Source organism: Zea mays, chromosome 8 (genome assembly GCF_902167145.1).
Source record: "Zea mays cultivar B73 chromosome 8, Zm-B73-REFERENCE-NAM-5.0, whole genome shotgun sequence".
Lineage (NCBI taxonomy): Eukaryota > Viridiplantae > Streptophyta > Magnoliopsida > Poales > Poaceae > Zea > Zea mays.
The window spans coordinates 101,368,349-101,376,665 of NC_050103.1; positions in this window are offsets into that span (position 1 = coordinate 101,368,349).

Sequence of the window (8,317 nt, forward strand, 5' to 3'; positions counted from 1 at the left end):
TTTATATGAATTTTCTACAAATTAAACAAGTTTCTAGCAATTATTTATACATTAAAATATATTTCTATTTTATTTTCTCTGGTTTTCGAGTTTTCTGGACTGGGCCTCAATTACCAGAAAAGGCAGGGGGGTCTGGCGCAAGATTCCCTAGACTCAGCTTAATTCCGAATTGGACTGCGGGTTCATTTGTATTAAACCAAGGGACTCATATGCTAAATCGTCACAACGAAGGGGTGTCTGCTGATGTGGGCCGTTCAGATTAGATCCAGAGGCCAGGATTAGATCACAGTTTATATTGAAGCGGTATGGAATGTGAGCCATTGGATCAGCGATCAAGGGTTACGATTCTAAAATATGCCCGATCACACCACATCTGCCTAATCAAGATTGGATGGTCAGGATATGCACGAGTCAAGTAGGTAGGCTCCATCTAATCCTCACTGCCGCCACAGGATCCAACGGCTCTGGCTCCGCCTACCAACTTCGGTCGTTCATCCTGGCAGTGACGGCAGATGCCCCAGCCTAACCTCTATCCTACCAATACGCCAGACAGCCCTAGCCGTTGATTCCCCAATCAAGGGCCGCACCATTATCTTCTTCCTCCAGACGTCTTGCCATGGCACATCAGCGAGCCACGGCGAACGCGCCCCACGCCTGGCGCCACCCACTGCAACCACGCCGAAATGCCCAGACCTCGCGCACACGACCTACCCCGCCACTACTGGCTGGAAAAGAAAACACGACGATCACTATAGCGCTCGCAGCGAGGAGACAGAGCATACCGAGGCTTAATGCGCTGGGAAGATCGGACCGCCCCCGTTGTCCAGCGACCGGACCGCTGGTATGAACGCTGGCGACCCACCAGGTTGTCCAGGGAACCCGCGCCAATCGGCACGGCCACCAGACCAGGAGACCCAGCAACGCCCCGAGCACTCGACCCTCACCGTGGCGATGGGTAAGCCCGCAGCGGCGCCGTAATCGCACGTAGGGTTGTGAGATGGAGCCGAGGACGGCGGCTCTGCCCCGCGATTATATAGGGTCAACGAAATTGGTAGTGGGACGCACTGCTCCCGGGAGAATCGCGTAGTTAGTTGAGCTCGGGTCGTCCGGCAATGGCGTTGAGAGGGGCTGACAATGTGGCCCAAGCTCCGGAATGCAAACTCCGCGCGGTGTGGGAAACGCGCTGGCGCACGGGCCCCACATATCAGCGAGGGAAGTGGTTACGTGGGCATGACTGCCGCTGCCCACATGGGCCCGCCTGTTAGCGTGGGGATTTGAGAGCACCTAGAGGGGGGGGGGTGAATAGGTGATCCTGTAAAATCAAACACTAAATAGCCACAAACTTGATTATTAAAGTGTTAGTTAAATCTAGTGGCTATGGAATACGCTCGTGCGAACAAAACAATCACAAGAATCAACACACGAGACACACGATTTTTATCACGTGGTTCGGCCAAGTAACACTTGCCTACTTCCACGTTGTGGCGTCCCAATGGACAAGGGTTGCACTCACCCCTTTCAAGCAATCCAATGATCAACTTGAATACCACGACTTTCTTCCTTATAGTCTATCTCCCGTTTGCGAGGAATTTCCACAATTTGGAGCCTCTCGCCCTTACAATGATGATCACAAAAGAAACACAGAAGTAAGGGAGGAGAGGAACACACACAAGACTCAAATACGCAGCACAACCACGCACACAGGTGAAGACTTGAGCTCAAATGACAACACTGAGAGTTCACAACTCGAATGGAGCTCAAATCACTAACACACCGAATCAATTGCGTGGGAGCGGAGTCTGGATGTCTTAGTGTGCTTAGAGAATGCTTGGTGTTCTCCTCCATGCGCCTAGGGGTCCCTTTTATAGCCCCAAGGCAGCTAGGAGCCGTTGGAGATTAGTTTGGAAGGCATTCCTTGCATTCTGTCGAGTGGTGCACCGGACAGTCCGGTGCACCACCGGACAGTCACTGTAGCAGTCCGGTGCGCGATCTCCTTCCATATCTGGCGCATCCGACCGTTGGTCCTCGGGATCGGTTGGCGCACCGGACACTGTCCGGTGCACATCGGACAGTCCGGTGTGCCTAACCAACCGTTGGCACGGGCCACGTGTCGCGTGTTGATCGCGCGGCCAACCGTTGGCCGCTGGCGCCGTTGGCTCACCGGACAGTCCGGTGCGCCATCGGACAGTCCAGTGAATTATAGCCACGTCGCTCTTCTCTTTTCTCGAGAGCAGCCAGTTGACGTTTGACCAGCCTGGGGCACCGGACACTGTCCGGTGCACCACCGGACACTGTTCGGTGCACCACCGGACACTGTCCGGTGGCCCTGACCCGAGCTGTTGTTGGCTGCTCACAGCCACCCTTTTTCCAATTCGAATCTTCTTGTCTTGGCACTGTTTCTAGCACTTAGACGAACATGTTAGTATTCAAAAACCAATTTACTAAGTCTAGAAACATACCTTGTTATATGATTTGCACTTCTCACTTTATTTAGCATATAAGAACTTAATCAAACATGTTGGGCATTTAATCACCAAAACATTATAGAAATGGCCCAAGGGCACATTTCCCTTTCAATCTCCCCCTTTTTGCTGATTCATGCCAACACATCAAAAAGCAACAAGAGAAGTGCAACATCAATGCAAATGAAGACCAAATTCTCTTTACTTAGGATTTGGCATATTTGGATCATTCTTTTCCACCACTTGGTTTGTTTTTGCAAACCAAATTCTTTTTCCTATCTCTAAGTCAAACACACTTGTTTGGGCAAATCGAGAGATATTCCAAGAGTAAAATTTATCAAGTGCCAAAAACTCCCCCTTTTTCCCATAATCAAAATTCTCCCCCACAAGAGACCAAATTTTGCAATAAGAGTATTTTGACAAAAACAAATTTCTAGCTCTTCTATTTTTAGAAGTCACAAGTGGTTGGTTGATCCATTTGCTTTTGCCTTAATTTCTCCCTCTTTGGCATTAAGCACCAAAACAGGATTATTCTTGGCCCTTTAACCCCATTGCCTCACCAAAAATGTCAATTAAGAGCAAAATGGCAATGAGAGCATATGTGTGAACTTGGAATTAAATACACTACTACCGGAGTGTAGTGAAAGTCTTTGTGGCGTCCAAGTTCAGTTTCCCTTTCAATGTACCTTTGAGACTACATCGGGTGTACTTAAACAAACATGTTAGTCTCAAAGGGTCAAGTTGTAGCACATCTCCCCCTAAATATGTGCACCATTTTCATATGGACTTGTGAGGTCCGGGGAGGACTTGTACAACTTGAGCACCATAAATATACACGAATAATGTAAATGCTCAAGGTAACATGATCAAAGACTAGAACACATGTATGCTATAGATCAATCCAAGTTATGCGAATCTAAGACATTTAGCTCACTGTGCAACCTGCAAAATGTTTTCTCATCCAACGGCTTGGTGAAGATATCGGCTAGCTGGTTCTCGGTGCTAATATGTTAAATATCGATATCTCCCTTTTGCTGGTGATCCCTCAGGAAGTGATGCTGGATGTCTATGTGCTTAGTGCGGCTGTGTTCAACAGGATTATCCGCCAAGCAAATTGCACTCTCATTATCATATAGGAGGGGGACTTTGCTCAGATTGTAGCCGAAGTCCCGGAGGGTTTTCCTCATCCAAAGTAGTTGCGCGCAACATTGTCCTACGGCAACATACTCGGCCTCAGCGGTGGATAGGGCAATGGATGTCTATTTCTTGGAACTCCAGGACACCAGGGATCTTCCTAGAAATTGGCACATCCCTGATGTACTCTTCATGTCAACCTTACACCCAGCATAGTCGGAGTCTACGTATCCAATTAAGTCAAAGGTAGACCCCTTTGGATACCAGATCCCGAAGCACGGCGTAGCAACTAAATATCGAAGAATTCGCTTAACGGACACAAGGTGACATTCCTTAGGGTCGGATTGATATCTAGCACACATGCATACACTAAGCATAATGTCTAGTCTGCTAGCACAAAGATAAAGTAATGAACCTATCATGGACCGATATGCCTTTTGATCAACGGACTTACCTCTTTTGTTGAGGTCAACATGCCCGTCGGTTCCCATCGGTGTCTTCGCGGGCTTGGCGTCCTTCATCCCAAATCTCTTGAGAAGATCTTGAGTGTACTTCATTTGGGAGATGAAAGTGTCGTCCTTGAGTTGCTTCACTTGGAACCCAAGGAAGTAGGTCAACTCGCCCATCATCGACATCTCAAACTTTTATGTCATCACCCTGCTAAACTCCTCACAAGATTTTTGATTAGTAGAACCAAATATTATGTCATCGACATAAATTTAGCAAACAAAGAGATCACCATTACATGTCTTTGTGAAAAGAGTGGGATCGACTTTCCCAACCTTGAAAGCATTAGAAATAAGGAAGTCTCTAAGGCATTCATACCATGCTCTTGGGGCTTGCTTAAGTCCATAGAGCGCCTTAGAGAGCTTGTACACATGGTCGGAATACCTGTCATCCTCAAAGCCAAGGGGTTGTTCCATGTATACCTCCTCCTTGATTGGCCCATTGAGGAAAGCGCTCTTTACGTCCATTTGAAATAGCCTAAAAGAATGGTGAGCGGCATAGGCTAATAAAATTCGAATTGACTCTAGCCTAGCCACAGGAGCAAAAGTCTCCTCGAAATCCAAACCTGCGACTTGGGCATAACCTTTTGCCATAAGTCGAGCCTTGTTTCTTATCACCACTCTGTGCTCGTCTTGCTTGTTGCAGAACACCCACTTGGTTCCCACAACGTTTTGCTTTGGACATGGCACCAGGCTCCAGACTTCATTTCTCTTGAAGTTGTTGAGCTCTTCCTGCATGGCCAACACCCAGTCCGGATCCTACAAGGCCTCTTCTACCCTGAAAGGCTCAATAGAAGGGACAAACGAGTAATGCTCACAAAAATTAGTTAAAACGTGAGCGAGTAGTTACTCCCTTGCTGATATCACCCAAAATTTGATCGACGGGGTGATGTCTTTGAATCGACGCTCAGACTTGAGTTGGAGGGGCCCGTGGTGCTTCTTCCTCCATCATTAGATCTTCCTATGCTCCCCCTTGATCTTGCCCTTCTTCTTGAGGTACCTATACATCATCTTGAGTTGGGGGATGCACCATTGTTGAGGAAGATGGTTGATCTTCTTCATGTGGTTCCTATGGTCGCACATCGCCTATCGCCATCGTGCGCATTGCGGCCGTTGGAACTTCATCTTCATCTATGTCATCAAGATCAACTTGCTCTCTTGGAGAGCCATTAGTCTCATCAAATTAAACGTTGCTAGAGACTTAAACTAATCCTGATGATTTGTTGAAGACCCTATACGCCTTTGTATTTGAGTCATACCCTAGTAAAAACCCTTCTACTGCCTTGGGAGCAAATTTAGAATGTCTACCTTTCTTCACTAGAATGTAGCATTTGCTCCCAAATACACGAAAGTAAGAGACATTGGGTTTGTTATGGTAAGGAGTTCGTAGGAGGTCTTCTAGAGAAGGCGATGCAAGTAGAGCCAGTTTATGGTGTGGCAGGCTGTGTTCACAGCTTCCGACCAAAACCGCCCGGGTGTCTTGAACTCTCCAAGCATCGTTCTCGCCATGTCAATAAGCGTCATGTTCTTCCTCTCTACCACACCATTTTGTTGTGGTGTGTAGGGAGCGGAGAACTCATGCTTGATGCCTTCCTCCTCAAGGAACTCTTCAACTTGTAGATTCTTGAACTCGGACCCATTGTCGCTCCTTATCTTTTCACTTTAAGCTCAAACTCATTTTGAGCTCTCTTTAAGAAGCGCTTTAGGGTCCCTTGGGTTTCTGACTTATCCTGTAGAAAGAACACCCAAGTGAAGCGGGAAAAATCATCAACAATTACAAGACCATACTTACTTCCCCCGATGCTTAGATAGGCAACGGGTCCGAAAAGATCCATGTGAAGGAGCTCCAATGGTCTTGATGTTGTCATCACATTCTTGCCGTGATGTGTGCTTCCCACCTGTTTTCCTGCCTGACATGTTGCACAGGGTCTGCCTTTCTCAAAACAGACATCGGTTAGTCCTAACACATGATCTCCCTTTAGAAGCTTATGAAGGTTCTTCATCCCAGCATGTGCTAGACGGCGATGCCACATCCAGCCCATATTAGCCTTAGCTATTAAGCATGCATCTAGACCGGCATTCTCTTTCAAAAAGTCAACTAAATAGAGTTTGTCGTCTAATACACCCTTAAAAGCTAATGAACCATCACTCCTTCTAAGGACAGATACATCAACATTTGTAAACAGACAATTGTAACCCATGTGACATAATTGACTTACAGACAGAAGGTTGTACCCAAGCGACTCTACTAGAAATACATTCGATATTGAGTGCTCATTAGTGATAGCTATCTTGCCCAAGCCTTTGACCTTGCCTTGGTTCCCATCTCGAAAGATGATCGTATCCTGGGAATCCTTGTTCTTGACGTAGGAGGTGAACATCTTCTTCTCCCCCATCATGTGGTTTGTGTATCCGATGTCGATAATCCAGCTAGAGCCCCCGGATGCATAAACCTACAAGGTAATTTAAGCTTGGGCTTTAGGTACCCAACTCTTGTTGGGTCCTGCAAGGTTAGTCACAATAACTTTTGGAACCCAAATACAAGTCTTTTCTCCCTTGCATTTGGTTTCCAACTTCCTAGCAACTACTTTTGCATTCTTATATGAAAGTGCAGAGGAAGTATTGCAAGCATGATAAATAGTAGAAGGACCATTGCACATTGTCCTAGGAGCATGAGACACAATGTCAAACCCGGGCTTTAAGGAACAAAGCTTGGTGCATCTCATACATGCGCCAAAGAAGGCAACATATATAATAACAGAGTGTATAGAGATAAATGTCACAATAAAATCAGAGTACTTTTTACATAGCAGAAGTCTTACAAAATAAAAGATGAATAAAGCAGGAACTAAAATCTATCCTTGGCGCCAGAAAGCTGACTGGGAGACGCCACCTAGATCAAGTCGAAAGCCTCAGTGTTAGGCGGCTCCTCTTCGACCACCTGTTCTTCTCCTGTGGGGGGGTGTGCTCACACATGTTCATCGCTCAACAAGTTGTGGGGAATAATGTGGCATAAACTCACCAAAGGTGGGAGTTCATGAAGTGTAAGGCTGATCAATGAAATAAAGGTTAAAGCTGAGCATTGCTTTTTAGAAGTTGGTCAAAATTTTATTAGCAGTTACTAAGTGTAAGTAAATACCAAACCTTAGAAATAATAAATAAAAGTAATAGTAAAATAATCCCAGATGCAAAGAAATGATAAATTAAGTTTAAGTTCCATAAATTAATCATGTGAGTGTCCGAGCCGCTCATGACCGTGAGCACGGCTAGTATACCAGTTTTACACTCTGCAGAGGTTGCACATCTTAATCCACAAGTCGTGTTACCCATTTGCCACAGAGTTGATCAGACCCCATACACCTCTACCAAGGAAGCGAGGCAGGGTACCACTACAAGGCCTTTACAAAGTTCCACTAGCTTCAGACTACCCGCTACAGTTTATAGGAAGCTCCAGTGCAGGAATCCCTCGCCTGACCGCCATCGTAGCAAAATCAACCCAAGGACCTCCCTACACTGACCACTCCCCTACTGCCCTTGCCCCTTTCGGGTAAGATAGTCATCCACTAGCTTTCCTAGTTAATCAGCCAAGGGCGTCCCATTAAACCCTTGTGGTAGCACTGTTTTCCCGGGTGGTTCTCCATGTTCCCATTAACATAATGATCTTATCTTGAACAGTAAATAATAAACAGATAATAAAAAGTATAACAATGAGTGATGAATATCTCTATACCCAAAGCCACATAAAGCAATAGCATGTACTACCCAAAAGTTTAGTAGTAACACCAGTGGTGAAACAAGGTATACGATAGTCAAATCTAGGGTATCCTATTGGGTCCCAGCAAAATTAACCTATGCAGATCATTATGATTAGTAAGAACATGAATGGGTAAAAGAAGTGATCAAGGGCACAACTTGCCTTCAACGAGCTCCTGCTCAGCAGTCTCTACCAGCTGAACCTCAGGATCCTTTGAAGCTTGCTCGTCTACTCGCATCAACACAATACATACATAGTGTAGAAAAAATTAACATCACACCAAACATGTAATTAAAATATACAGTAATAATCTAGACATTAAAATGAGATCATAGGAACTAGAATCATTAAATTTGGAGTTATAGATTTTAAGTTATGAATTTCTGAAGGTTTTATGCATTTAATACAAGATTAAGTACTAGATAAATTTTAATATGTCTTTCATGCCAAAATAGAGGCAC